The sequence below is a fragment of the Chiloscyllium plagiosum genome, unplaced genomic scaffold, assembly GCF_037043375.1.
Source record: "Chiloscyllium plagiosum isolate Xiang-an unplaced genomic scaffold, Cpla_swu_hap1 HiC_scaffold_20, whole genome shotgun sequence".
Lineage (NCBI taxonomy): Eukaryota > Metazoa > Chordata > Chondrichthyes > Orectolobiformes > Hemiscylliidae > Chiloscyllium > Chiloscyllium plagiosum.
In genome coordinates, this window is record NW_028270158.1 from 5,039,809 (window position 1) to 5,053,434 (window position 13,626).

General features: G+C 48.8%; 1 protein-coding gene across 5 annotated transcripts in view; it reads left to right on the forward strand.

Moving 5' to 3' along the window:
• The first annotated feature begins 4,993 nt into the window (after positions 1-4,993).
• LOC122560464 (myosin-11-like) overlaps positions 4,994-13,626 on the forward strand; it is a 185,884-nt gene continuing 177,251 nt past the window's right edge. For 3 of the 5 annotated variants that reach the window (XM_087997598.1, XM_087997601.1, XM_087997602.1), the window contains exon 1: positions 4,994-5,123. The gene's annotated coding sequence lies outside the window, so the exon portion shown is untranslated. The other 2 variants (XM_087997599.1, XM_087997600.1) reach the window with 2 other exon arrangements.

The following is a 13,626-nucleotide window of genomic DNA, read 5'->3' on the forward strand; positions in this document are numbered from 1 at the left end:
AGCTGTGAAGGTGTGTGGTTACATCTCTGAACAGATTGATTAGAAAGTATCACATAACACCAGGTTATAGGTCCAACTCCAGATACATTGCATCATCCTCTGCCATTTCTGCTACCTACAAACAGACCCCATCACCAGAGAAATATTTCCCTTTCCACCCCCTATCTGCATTCTAGAGAGACTATTCCCTTCGTGACTCCCTTGTTAGGCCCATGTCCCCCACCCTCCACTCCCAGCACCTTTCCTTGCCACTGCATGAAGTGCAAAACCTGCGCTCACACCTCCCCCCTCACCTCTGTCCAAGACCCCAAAGGATTCTTCCACATCCGACAGAGATTTAGCTGTAATTCCACACACGTCATCTACTGTGTCCGTTGCTCCTGATGTGATCTCCTCTACATTAAGGAGGTAGGATACCAACTTGTAGATCGTTTCAGAGAACATCTCTGGGACACGCACCAGCCAACCCCACCGCCACGTGGCTGAAAACTTTAACTCCCCCTCCCACTCCGCCAAGGGCATGCAAGCCCTGGGCCACTTCCACCACCAAACTCTAACCACCTGACGCCTGGAGGAAGAACGCCTCATCTTCCACTCTCAGACCCTCCAACCACACAGGATCAAAGTGGGTTTCACCAGTTTTCTCATTTCTCCTCCCGGCCCACCTTATCCCAGATCCAACCTTCCAACTCAGCACCATCCTCTTGAACTGTCCTACCAGTCCATCTTCCTTCCCATCTTTCTGCAACACCCTACCCTCCAACCTATCACCTTCATCTCCACTTCATCTACCTGTCACATTCCCAGCTTTCTTCCCCCCTCCCATTTATCTCTCTGCCCCCTTGGGCCACCAGCCTTATCCCTGATGAAGGACTTGTAATCAAGGCACCAATTCTCCTGCTCCTCGGATGCTGCCTACTGGCTGGGCTTTTCCAGCACCACACTCTTCGATTATAGTCCAACAGGTTTATTTGGGAGTACAACCTTTCAGACTACTGCTACCTGATAAACAAGCAGCACTCTGAAAGCTTGTATTTCCAAATAAACCTGTTGGACTATAGCCTGGTGTTGTGTTGGAATCTTGTGAGTCACCAAAGCCAAGACCACTTTAACCACCAGCTAAATGGTGCACAAAACAGAAGTTGCTGGAAAAGCACAGCAGGGCTGGCAGCATCTGTGGAGGAAAAGCAGAGTTAGCCTTCCCATGACTTTTGATTGGAGCTAGGAAAAGGACTCATTAGCAGCTATTGATTCTTCCAGGCTGACCTTACCCATTCCTTTGTCTGTCCAACTGTTTTTCTCTTTCCCTGGGCTCCATCGCTACCTGTCCTTTACTCCTCACCTCACCCCATCTTCAGCAGTATTGAGTACAGGCGTTGGGAGGTCATGTTACAGCTATAAAGGACATTGGTTAGGCCATTGTTGGAATATTGCATGCAATTCTGGTCTTCCTATCAGAAGGATGTTGTGAAACTCGGAAGGGTTCAGAAAAGATTTACAAGGATGTTGCCAGGCTTGGAGGATTTAAGCTACAGGGAGAGGCTGAACAGACTGGGGTGTTTTTTCCTTGGAGGCTGAGGGGCGACCTTATAAAGGTTTATAAAATCATGAGAGCCATGGATAGGATAAATAGACAAGGTCTTTTCCTGGGGGTGGGGAAGTCCAAAACTAGAGGGCATAGGTTTGGGGTGAGAGGAGAAAGATATAAAAGAGACCTAAGGATCAACATTTTCACACAGAGGGTGGTATGTGTATGGAATGAGCTGCCAGAGGAAGTGGTGGAGGCTGGTACAATTGCTACATTTAAAAACATTTGGATGGGTATATGAATAGGAAGCGTTTAGAGGAATATGGGCCGGGTGCTGGCAGGTGGGACTAGATTGGGTTAGGATGTCTGGTCGACATGGACGGGTTGGACCGAAGGGTCTGTTTCTGTACTGTACATCTCTATATGTACCATAATTTCCCAGTTACCATCAGTTCTGAATAAGGGTCACTGGGCCCGAAATGTTAACTCTGTTTCTCTCTCCACAGATGCTGCCAGACCTGTTGAGTTTCTCCAGCAATCTCTGATTTCCAGCGTGCGCAGTTCTTTGTGGATTTTTGTGGAGTTTACAGGGCCCCCAATATGGTTTCCCTCTGACCAGAAGTGATATAACATTGCAGGGTACTGCGGTGGGGTTGATTTCAATTTGTCCCGTTGGCTTTGGGGAGGAGATTGGGGGGTGGGCATAATTCTGTCCACCGAGGAGGGGGGGGGGGGGGAGGGCTGCCTTTCCACCTGAATGATCCGAATAATGGTCTGCGGGCTGATTCAGTCTCATATTTCCTTTATGGGCAAGAGAAGATTGTGTTTAGAAAGACGACACCCTACTCAGTGGTCCTAATAAGTATTCGCATCAACATTTATACAACAATTAAACCATATTTAGTATAGAGCTGAGCGTTCAATGTTTCATATCCGGTATGTTGACGGAATTCCATAGCGTATCCCGTATTCCCTTTTTGGGATTTAATCCTGCCGGCTCTCTGTTACAAGGCCAGAGAGGGGGGCGGTGTCCTTCCGTTTGTTTGGTTTATTTCACTGGATTTAGCCGCTGGATCCCTGTCTACAGTCTGTCCAGCTGTGAGGGGCAGCCTTGGATAAGTTGCCTTTTGCTAACCCTGAGCCTGAACTGGAGCAATGAAGCGGGACATGGTAGAGACAGGGTGGAAGGTGGGGGGAGGGGGGCAGGTTGGTCCCGGATCCCCAAACTGAGCTTTCCGCTTCTCTATTAGGGTTTATTGTTCTCTGACTCCCAAATGTGGGCTCAGACCGTGTTCCCTCAGTCTAACATCCCCCTCCATCCCGACACACACACCCAGAGATACGCACACAGACACACAGGTACATACATGCATACACATACATACAGACATACAAGAACAAAAGCACACACACAAACATATACACACAGATACGTACATACAGACACAAAGACACACAGAACCATATACACACAGGCACATACATACACATATACAGACACAAAGACACACAGAACCATATACACATTGGCACATACATACACATATACAGACACAAAGACACACAGAACCATATACACATTGGCACATACATACACATATACAGACACAAAGACACACAGGCTCGCATAGATACACGCACATACATAGTCATTGACACGAACACAGACACACAGACAAAATGAATGAAAGGTGTGTTGGGCAGCCCGAGGAGAGACAGGGAGGATGTAAGAGGGGTTGGTGGGGGAGAGGGGGGGGGGGGGTGAGGAAGTGAGGAGAGAGAGGATTGGGAGGAGGAAGTAAGGATTTGAAGGGGTGGAGTGAGGGCTGCTCCAATATATCCCCCGTGTGTGTTTCATATAACGGGGGTGAGGGGGGTGGGGGGGTGGGAATCAGGATCTCAGGGTGTTCCCATGAAACTCCTTTAGGACTCACCTTGAATCCTGGGGGGCATAATTCATCAAATATTTCCTCTCTTCATAGCCCCTGGACTAACCTGAAGCTGTGAGCTATGTCCTCCTTGAGGAAAGTGCAGGGGGAATTGGCCTACGTTCTGGGAGCTGGGAGCATTGCTGAGCCTGGTACAGGTCACTGTTACCCCTGAGCCCCCAGCCCCCAGTACTGAGCCTGGTACAGATCTCTGTCACCCCTGAGCTCCCAGCCCCCAGTGCTGAGCCTGGTACAGGTCACTGTCACTCCTGAGCCCCCAGCCCCCAATACTGAGCCTGGTACAGGTCTCTGTCACCCCTGAGCCCCCAGCCCCCAGTACTGAGCCTGGTACAGGTCTCTGTCACCCCTGAGCCCCCAGCCCCCAGTACTGAGCCTGGTACAGGTCTCTGTCACCCCTGAGCCCCCAGCCCCCAGTACTGAGCCTGGTACAGGTCTCTGTCACCCCTGAGCCCCCAGCCCCCAGTACTGAGCCTGGTACAGGTCTCTGTCACCCCTGAGCCCCCAGCCCCCAGTACTGAGCCTGGTATAGGTCTCTGTCACTCCTGAGCACCCAGCCCCCAGTGCTGAGCCTGGTACAGGTCTCTGTCACCCCTGAGCCCCCAGCCCCCAGTACTGAGCCTGGTACAGGTCTCTGTCACCCCTGAATCCCCAGCCCCCAGTACTGAGCCTGGTACAGGTCTCTGTCACCCCTGAGCCCCCAGCTCCCAGTACTGAGCCTGGTACAGGTCTCTGTCACCCCTGAGCCCCCAGCCCCCAGTACTGAGCCTGGTACAGGTCTCTGTCACCCCTGAGTCCCCAGCCCCCAGTACTGAGCCTGGTACAGGTCTCTGTCACCCCTGAGCCCCCAGCTCCCAGTACTGAGCCTGGTACAGGTCTCTGTCACCCCTGAGCCCCCAGCCCCCAGTACTGAGCCTGGTACAGGTCTCTGTCACCCCTGAGTCCCCAGCCCCCAGTACTGAGCTTGGTACAGGTCTCTGTCACTCCTGAGCCCCCAGCCCCCAGTACTGAGCCTGGTACAGGTCTCTGTCACCCCTGAGCCCCCAGCCCCCAGTGCTGAGCCTGGTACAGGTCTCTGTCACCCCTGAGTCCCCAGCCCCCAGTGCTGAGCCTGGTACAGATCTCTGTCACCCCTGAGTCCCCAGCCCCCAGTACTGAGCCTGGTACAGATCTCTGTCACCCCTGAGTCCCCAGCCCCCAGTGCTGAGCCTGGTACAGGTCTCTGTCAATCCTGAGCCCCCAGCCCCCAGTGCTGAGCCTGGTACAGGTCACTGTCACCCCTGAGCCCCTAGCCCCTAGTACTGAGCCTGGTACAGGTCTCTGTCACTCCTGAGCCCCCAGCCCCCAGTGCTGAGCCTGGTACAGGTCTCTGTCACCCCTGAGCCCCCAGCTCCCAGTGCTGAGCATGGGAAAGCTCTGCTCTCTGAGTTGCTGAGGGAAAGACAGTGAGAAGTCCCATCCCAACTTCCCTCCACCCCTCTCCCCACACACTGTGAGGAGCCGCCCCGCCCTGTGTTAGCCCAGGCCCCCGTGGTATAAAATCCTCAGAACCAGGGGCACCGCTTACTCGGGCCCTTCCTACTGTTTGCGTGTGTTTCTCTTACTGGACATTCACTTGTGGAACCTTATCAGCAAACAGCCAGTCTCCAGTGAGTATTCGGGACAGAAGTGAGGGTGCTATTGCGGTTAGAGAATTAATTCAAGCAAGGATTAAGAAAACTGCGAGGTTTGTGTTTTAACGTCCTCGCAAAAACTAATAATCGGTGCTGGAGGAGTCGGTATTATAACTGTGACAGTGACCAGGTATGGTAACAGCGGGGAGAATGGGATCAGTCAGGAAGAATGTGTTCTGTTATTGATCCAGACCTGGTTACTCTAGTTAGTAATAGCAGCAATGCATACAAATTCACTGTATCCAATGATGTAGCTGTGCGTGTTGGTTAGACTGCTCGCTCCAGTCACATTCACGGTCAGTACCAGGTACAGAGCAGCTGTTTAAGGTGATGGAGCGGGGTCTATCAATCGGGGTGGAGGGGGGTGGTTAACATTGGTAACTCCTGGTGTCACTGTCAGGGAGATCACAGTGTTCAGACCCTCCTTAATGTCCAACCTCAGAGTAACCCTCAGGCTGGGTCAGCGAGCCTGTGGACACAGGCTGGGGGTTAGCTATGGCACTGCCATCCGAGGGTACTCCGTACCTGACCCCTCTCAATCAGCGCAGCAAACGGCGTAAGAGCGGCGGGAGCTGGGAAATCTGCCGGGTGCTGGGCTCGCTACTCTAGTTTATAACCCCACCCCCAGCCCAGGGTGAGAAGGGAGGGGGGAAATGAGCTGGAACGGCCTGGGTGAATGGGGAGAAGGGGGAAACAGGACCTTTAGGGTGGGGCTAGTACAGAAACGGCGGGCCGAGTGGTGTCCTTGTGCGCTGGAGCGGGCTCTGGTTCGGTGGGGGCTTGTTCCCCCACTGAAGGTGGAACCGTGTGTGTGGATCAGTCCGGATTAACCCCCACCCAGTGAATGGTCAGTCAGTTGGACTAACACCCCCTCCTCTCCCCATTGCCCTGGTTGGTTACTGGACTCAGCGTTTTGTATGTTTGAATGAAAACTGCCCTCTATTGGAGCCTGGCCATGACCTGGAAGGATGGAGGGGTTAGTGGGCACTGGGTACCAGGGGATCAGCTCCAGCAACAATAACACTGAAGTGGAGTAGCGCCTGGAGCCTCCTTCCTTATTTGATGAGCCATGCTGTGGAGGTGCCGGTGTTGGACTGGAGTGGACGGGGTCAGAAGTCACACGACACCAGGTTTGTTTGAAATCCCCAGCTCCCGGAGCAGCGCTGTGACCCTGTGACTCCTGACCTTATTTGCTGAGGACTGCAGTGTTGCCTCGTCCCGGTTTGACGTGAACAGCGAGGCACAGGCTGGCCCTGGGATTCCCTAAAAAGGCGCTTTGCTTTTTTACTGCTCCTTATCATTACGTTTCTGAGGAACCAGCAAAGATGACCATCTATGGTCGGGTTTTCCATTGCATAGCGCTCCCAGACAGTTACACAGTTCAACATCACTTACCTGCGGCGTTTCATCCTCCCGTTCATTATGAGTTGCTTAGATTAGATTCCCTACGGCCCAACAAGTCCACACCAGCCCTCCGAAGAATAACCCACCCAGACCCATTCCCCTACTTTACCCCTAGCACTATGGGCAATTTAGCATGGCCACATCTGGGAGGAAACCCACGCAGACACTGGGAGAAAGTGCAAACTCCACACAGACAGTCGCCAGAGGGTGGGATTGATCCCGGGTCCCTGGCAATGTGAGGCAGCAGTGCTAACCATCGTACCTCAGTCCCATTCTCTTTATAATACCGCCACCTTCCCCCACCCCATAACCCCTTTATAACACCCACCAAAAAACCCCTTTATCACACGCATCCAAAAATAACCCCTTTATAGCAACCCCCAAAAAAACCACTTTATAACACTCTCCCCCCCAAAACCCTTCAGAACATCATCCAAAATAAAACCTCCTATAAAACACACCGCCTAAAAATAACCCCTTTTCATACACCTCAAAAAAACCCTTTATAAACCCCAAAATAACCGCTTTATAACAAACCACCTCCAAAAACCCTTTATAACACCCCTCCAAAATAACCCTTTTATAATGCACCCCAAAAAACCACTTTATAACACCACCCCCAAGAAATCAACCCCACAAAAGTGCCTATTGCGAATACTTCCATTCACCGATTTCCGCACTCCCTCCCTCCCTGCCTCCAGCCCCACCTTGCATTTTCTTATTTGAACAGAGTTTTTGAAAAGTCGTCGGAAGCATAACAGCAAAAAATATTCAGAGAGGATTACTGTCAGAGCAATGTTGCAGTGGAAATCATTGACCCATTTTCAGAGGGTGCCACCCCAATCCCTCCAGCCCCAGCCCTGCTGATTGATGGAGAGTGTTGCGCAGAAAGCAACAAGTTGTTTTCTCTTTTAAAAGCGGTGAATTTCGCTCACCCCCAAAAAGCAAGCCCCTGCTGTTTGGGTGCCAAGTAACTTCCCCACACCCTTTTCTAACAGAACTCATGATGTGATTAGCTCTCGCGCTGCTTTCATGTTCACTTCACCGTTTCCAAGCTTGTTCCTTTCTACACCCTCACCCACTCAACCTCCTCTCTGTCCCTACACTGACCCAGGTTGATGCCTCAATGTAACCAAGTCAAACAGGGTATGGAGGAATAAAACACTCTCCCCTCAGGGAGGTTGTGTCTGCCAAGTTTGAGATGACATTAACTGCAGTATAATCCCACCGCATTCTGTTCCGCTGTTCAGGAGTTCATTGACCCACCCGAAAACTCTACCAGTGGTAACCAGGTTCCCTCAGAACAACAAGGCTGAGGGGGTACCTGGTTGAGATGGACAATGTTCCGAGAGGCAGAGACAGGGTAGATCGGAAGAAACGTTTCCTCAGAGCGCAGGAGCAATGACCAAGGTACAAGGTAAGGAACAGGAGGTTTACAGGAAAGACATTCCCAATCAGAGGATTGTGGAAATCTGGAGCACATAGAATCCCCTAGAGTGCAGAAGCAGGCCATTCAGCCTATTGAGTCCACACCAACCCTCTCCCACCCAAACCCTCTCCCTGTAACCTTGCATTTCCCCTGGCTAACCCAACCTCGCCTGCAGCTTTGGATTGTTGGAGGAAACTGGAGCACCCAGAGGAAACCCACACAGACACAGGGCGAATGTGCAAACTCCACACAGACAGTCGCCAGAGGGTGGAATCAAAACCAGGTCCCTGGTGCTGTGAGGCAGCAGTGCTAACCACTGAGCCACCAGAAACTCACTGCTGAGAAAAGCAGATCTCTCGAAATATTTAAGAACTATTTTAGATGAGTATTGAACCACCACAGGTACAATGTTATGGACAAAATGCTGGAGAATGGGATTAGAATTGATGGCTGCTTGATGATTGGCACAATGGATACAATGGACTGAAAGGCCTCTTTCTCTGCTGTGAAGGTTTTGTGACTGGACATACCTCTGGGGCAAGTGGGACTTCAGCCATAGCCTTCAAGCTTAGAGGTAGGGGCACTACACTGTGTTATAAAAGTCCTTCCCAAGTCAAATCACGAACATTTTTGTTGGAAAATGGGTTATCCCCCTCCACCATCTGCACCCCATGAAGCACAGAGAGCAGAGGAGAAGACCATGGGAGGCATCTTCAACGGCTGTCCTTGCTGTGACCTGGCTGGGACTTCCTCTCTAACTGCCACCCGTGACTACAGAGCCTCACTAAACCCAACTGAAACGCTATAATCCCACTTTGTAACAAAAAGGCAGGGCACACACTGCTGCAGGAAAAATCCAGCATCCTGTCTACTATTTGCATCATTTAACAAAGGAACATGAGGAAACACACACACCAACAAGCCTCTTGTCTCTACAATATTTATATTTATTCATGGGATGTGGGTATTGCTGGCTAGGTCAGCATTTCTTTGTCCATTTCAATTACGGTTTGAATTGAGTATCTTGCCATAGCCATTTCCGAAAATAGTTAAGAATCACATTTAAATCAGATCATAGACTCGTAGAGTCATAGAGATTCAGGTTGTAAGTTTGCTTGCTGAGCTGGTAGATTTGTTCTCAGATGTTTCATCTCCATGCTAGGGCAACATCATCAGTGAGCCTCTGGTGAAGCAGGGGTGTTCTGTCCCGTTTGCTATTTATGTTCTTCTCTGTTATGGTGGGTGATATAATTTCCGGTTCTTTTTCTCAGAGGTTGGTAAATGGGGTCCAAATTGAAAGTGTTTATTGGTGGGTTTCTGGTTTGAATATGCGTGTCTCTGTTTAGCCTGTCCCAGGATGGATGTGTTGTCTGAGTCGAAGTGGTGCCCTCCTTCATCTGTGTGTAAGGATACTAGTGATAGTGGGTCATGTCTTTTGGTGACTAGTTGGTGTTTATGTATCCTGGTGGCTAGTTTCCTGCCTGTCCATCTGATGTAGCGTTTGTTACAGTCCTTGCAGGATATTTTGTAAATGACGTTCGTTTTGCTCGTTGTTGGTACAGGGTCCTTTAGGTTCATCAGTAGCTGATTCAGTGTGTTGGTAGGTTTGTGGGCTACCATGATACCAAGGGGTCGGAGTGGTCTGGTAGTCATCTCTGAGATGTCTCTGATGTATGGTAGTGTGGCTAGAGTCTCTGGGCATGTGATTTTTGAAGATGACAACCAGACTACTCCAACCCCTTGGTATCATGATAGCCCACAAACCTACCAACACACTGAATCAGCTACTGATGAACTAAAGGGCCCTATACCAACAACGAGCAAAACAAATGTCATTTAGGGGGAGGCGATGGTCTCATGACATCATCACTGGATTGTTAATCCAGAGACCCAGGTAATGTCAGAGGATTAGATAGGGTCGACAGTGGAAGTCTTTTTCCTAGGATGATGACGTCAGAGTGTACGAGGGGGCATAACTACAAATTGAGGGGTGATAGATTTAAGACAGATGTCAGAGGCAGGTTCTTTACGCAGAGAGTGGTATGCCCTACCTGCTAATGTAGTCAACTCATTCACAATAGGGAGATTTAAACAATCCTTAGATATGCACATGGATGATTTTGGAATAGTGTAGGGGGACGAGCTGAGAATAGTTCACAGGTCGGCACAACATCGAGGGACAAAGGGCCTGTTCTGCGCTGTATTGTTCTATGTTCTATGTTCTATGTTCTATATTCTGGGGACCTGGGTTCGAACCCCACCATGGCAGTTGGTGGAATTTGAATTCAACAAAAATCTGGAATTAAGAATCTAATGATGACCATGAATCCATTGTCGACTGTTGGACAAACACATCTGAGTCACTAATACCCTTCAGGGAAGGAAACTGCCATCCTTACCTGGTCTGGCTTCCATGTGACTCCAGACCCACAGCAATGGGGTTGACTCATAACTGTCCACTGGGCAATTAGGGATGGGCAATAAATGCTGGCCCAGCCAGAGATGCCCTCGTCCTGTGAATGAATAAACAAAAAAATTTACAATATACCCTGCAAGGACTGCAACAAACACGACATCAGACAGGCGGACAGGAAACTAGCCACCAGGATACATGAACACCAACTAGCCACCAAAAGACGTGACTAGCTACCGCTAGTATCCTTGCACACAGACAAAGAAGGACACCACTTCAACTGGGACAACACATCCATCCTAGGACAGGCTAAACAGACATGCACAGGAATTCCTGGAGACCTGGCATTCAAACTGGAACTCCATCAATAAACACATTCGATTTGGACCCCATTTACCAACCTCTGAGAAAAAGAACCAGAAATTATATCACCCACCTTAACAGGCCAAGACACATAAATAGCAATTTCTCTCCACAGATGCTGCCAGACCTGCTGAGATTTTGTTTTTTGATTCTGATTTCCTGCGTCCGTGGTTCTTTCGGTTTTCTCTAGATAACCAATCCAGTGACATGATCACTGTGTGCTGCTGTGAGGTTGTATTGACCCAGAATGATCTTCAGAAAATAGCCTGCAAATTTTGTTTCAGACACCAGAACATCTTTTTATCTCTTGGTTAATTCCTGTTCATGGCCATTGCTGGTAAAAGCAGACCCTGTTTCTCATCCTTTAGATTAGATTAGATTACTTACAGTGTGGAAACTGGCCCTTCAGCCCAGCAAGTCCACACCGCCCTGCCGAAGCGCAACCCACCCATACCCCTACATTTACCCCTTACCTAACACTACGGGCAATTTAGCACGGCCAATTCACCTGACCTGCACATCTTTGGACTGTGGGAGGAAACCGGAGCACCCGGAGGAAACCCACGCAGACACGGGGAGAATGTGCAAACTCCACACAGACAGTCGCCTGAGGCGGGAATTGAAGCCAGGTCTCTGGTGCTGTGAGGCAGCAGTGCTAACCACTGTGCCACCGTGCCGCCCACAAATCCTCAAGAAGATAGTGGGCTGTCATCTCCGACCAGCACAATAACAAAGGAATTCCGAAATATCTTGTCCATTTTTTGGTAAAACCGAGTGGCTTGTTCTGCCACTCTATAAGGCAGCTAATGGTCAACAACTGTTTGCCTGGAGTTACACATAGTCCAAACTGAACAGCAATGTCCGGTCTCCTGACTTAAAGGACATTAGATGGGTTCTTTCTCTGACAGTTTCCTGACACAGTTTTATATCCTAGATTTAATTAATTAAGTGAATTTGAAATCCTTATTACTCTTCCCTGGGTCTTCCCACTTCTAATTTTCATCAGGGATTAGCTGATGGCCAACTTTACAACTGTAATCCATGTCAGTCTAATCAACTAACTGGAGTGATCAAAACTGGTTTTGGTTGTTTTGCTGACCTAGGATATTCTAGGCCATTCCATCCTTTAAACCTGCCTTGCTATTCCATGCGATCATTGCCAATCGAGCATTTCAGTGCCTTTTACCCACTCCATCCCCATAACCCATTGTCCGCAAAGAACATATACATCTGTCTGAAACACAGCGAGGCCAGTTGAGTCATAATGTCTGTTTGTAGTTAACCCCAGCAGGACATGAGCCAATAGACAATGCCAGAATGAGAAACATTTTTCTAATCCAGGGTATTTTGCGGAGTACTTCCCCTTCCTTCACATACTGCTGACAAATGAGAATTAACATGAATCCAGAGAGTTTGTCGGACATACAAAACATTAAATATAAGCTGTCCAAATAATGGTTAAACAAAGATGCCATTTCCAATTGCCGTCAAATAATGAAATCACTTCCCTTGCAAGTGATCATAAGAAATCTGAAAGCAGATTTATCTTGTTCTAAAACTCCCTTGTTGGCCCCATCATGGATTAGTTCATCAAAATATTGAGGTGAAGATGAAGAGGTCGGGTCACATTTTGGAGCTGGAATCTTATTTAAACAGCCAAGCACAGTATCTTGGCAGAGTGTCTTCAATACCGTATGGGATGTTGTCTGTGCAAAAGCATACATTTTAAACTGTGTACTTTAAATGGAATGAGTATATTTATGTTCTATTGTATACAATGACATATGATTAACGTTAGCTAAATATCAAATAAATGTACAAAACACGATTGCTTTGAAAAGTATGCAAAGCATTGTTGTCAAACATTTTGACTGTGATTCCATCTGTTTGGATCCCCCTCCACATAAAAAAATTATAGCTGCCAACTGTAAGATTCAGCCCCGCAATTCACCATGTGTTAGTGCACAATAACATCCCATTTTATTTACCAAATTAGGTGAAAACACTGGGATCCTTTCTCTCCAAAAATATGTTTTATTCATAACATTTGTAAAAGTACAGTACAATACATTTCAAAGAGAAAATTGCAGAAGGTCTTTATAAACCAACTTGTCTCCTTGAAGCATGTTCTACTTTTAGATGTCTCAATGCAGTTGCAATCCTTTAAATGTTTACAACATACATTCCACATCCAAACATTTCAACTAGAGTATTACAGAAATAAAAGTCGAGAGTGTGATGCTGGGAAAGCACAGCAGGCCAGGCAGCATCCAAGGAGCAGGAGAATCGACATTTTGGGCATAAGCCCTTCATCAGGAAAGAGGCTTTTGGACAGGGAGTGTGCTGAGAGATAAATGGGAGGGGGCTGTGGCTGGGGGGTAAGGTAGCTGGGAATGTGATAGGCAGATGAAAGTGAAGGAGAAGGTGATAGATCGAGGGGGGTTGACAGAGCAGATAGATAGGAAAAACAACGGACTGGTCAAGAGGCCAGTGCCGAAATGGAGGCTTGTGATAAGGTTGGGGGGAGGGGAAATGAAGAAACTGGTGAAATCCACATTAATGCCGTGTGGTTGCAGGGTCCCAAGGTGGAAGATGGGACGTTCTTCTTCCAGGTGTCAGGTGGTTAGGGTGTGGCAGTGGAGAAAGCCCAGGACCTGCATGTCCTTGATGGAGTGGGAGGGGGAGTTAAAGTGTTCCGCCACGGGGCGGTGGGGTTGGTTGGTGTGGGTGTCTGCATATTTAAGACTGAGATAGATCGGTGCTTGATTGCCAAGGAGATCAATGTTTATGGGGAGAAAGTGTGAGAATGGAGTTGAGAAATTAATCAGCCATGATTAAATGGCAGATCTGATTTGATGGACTGAATGGCC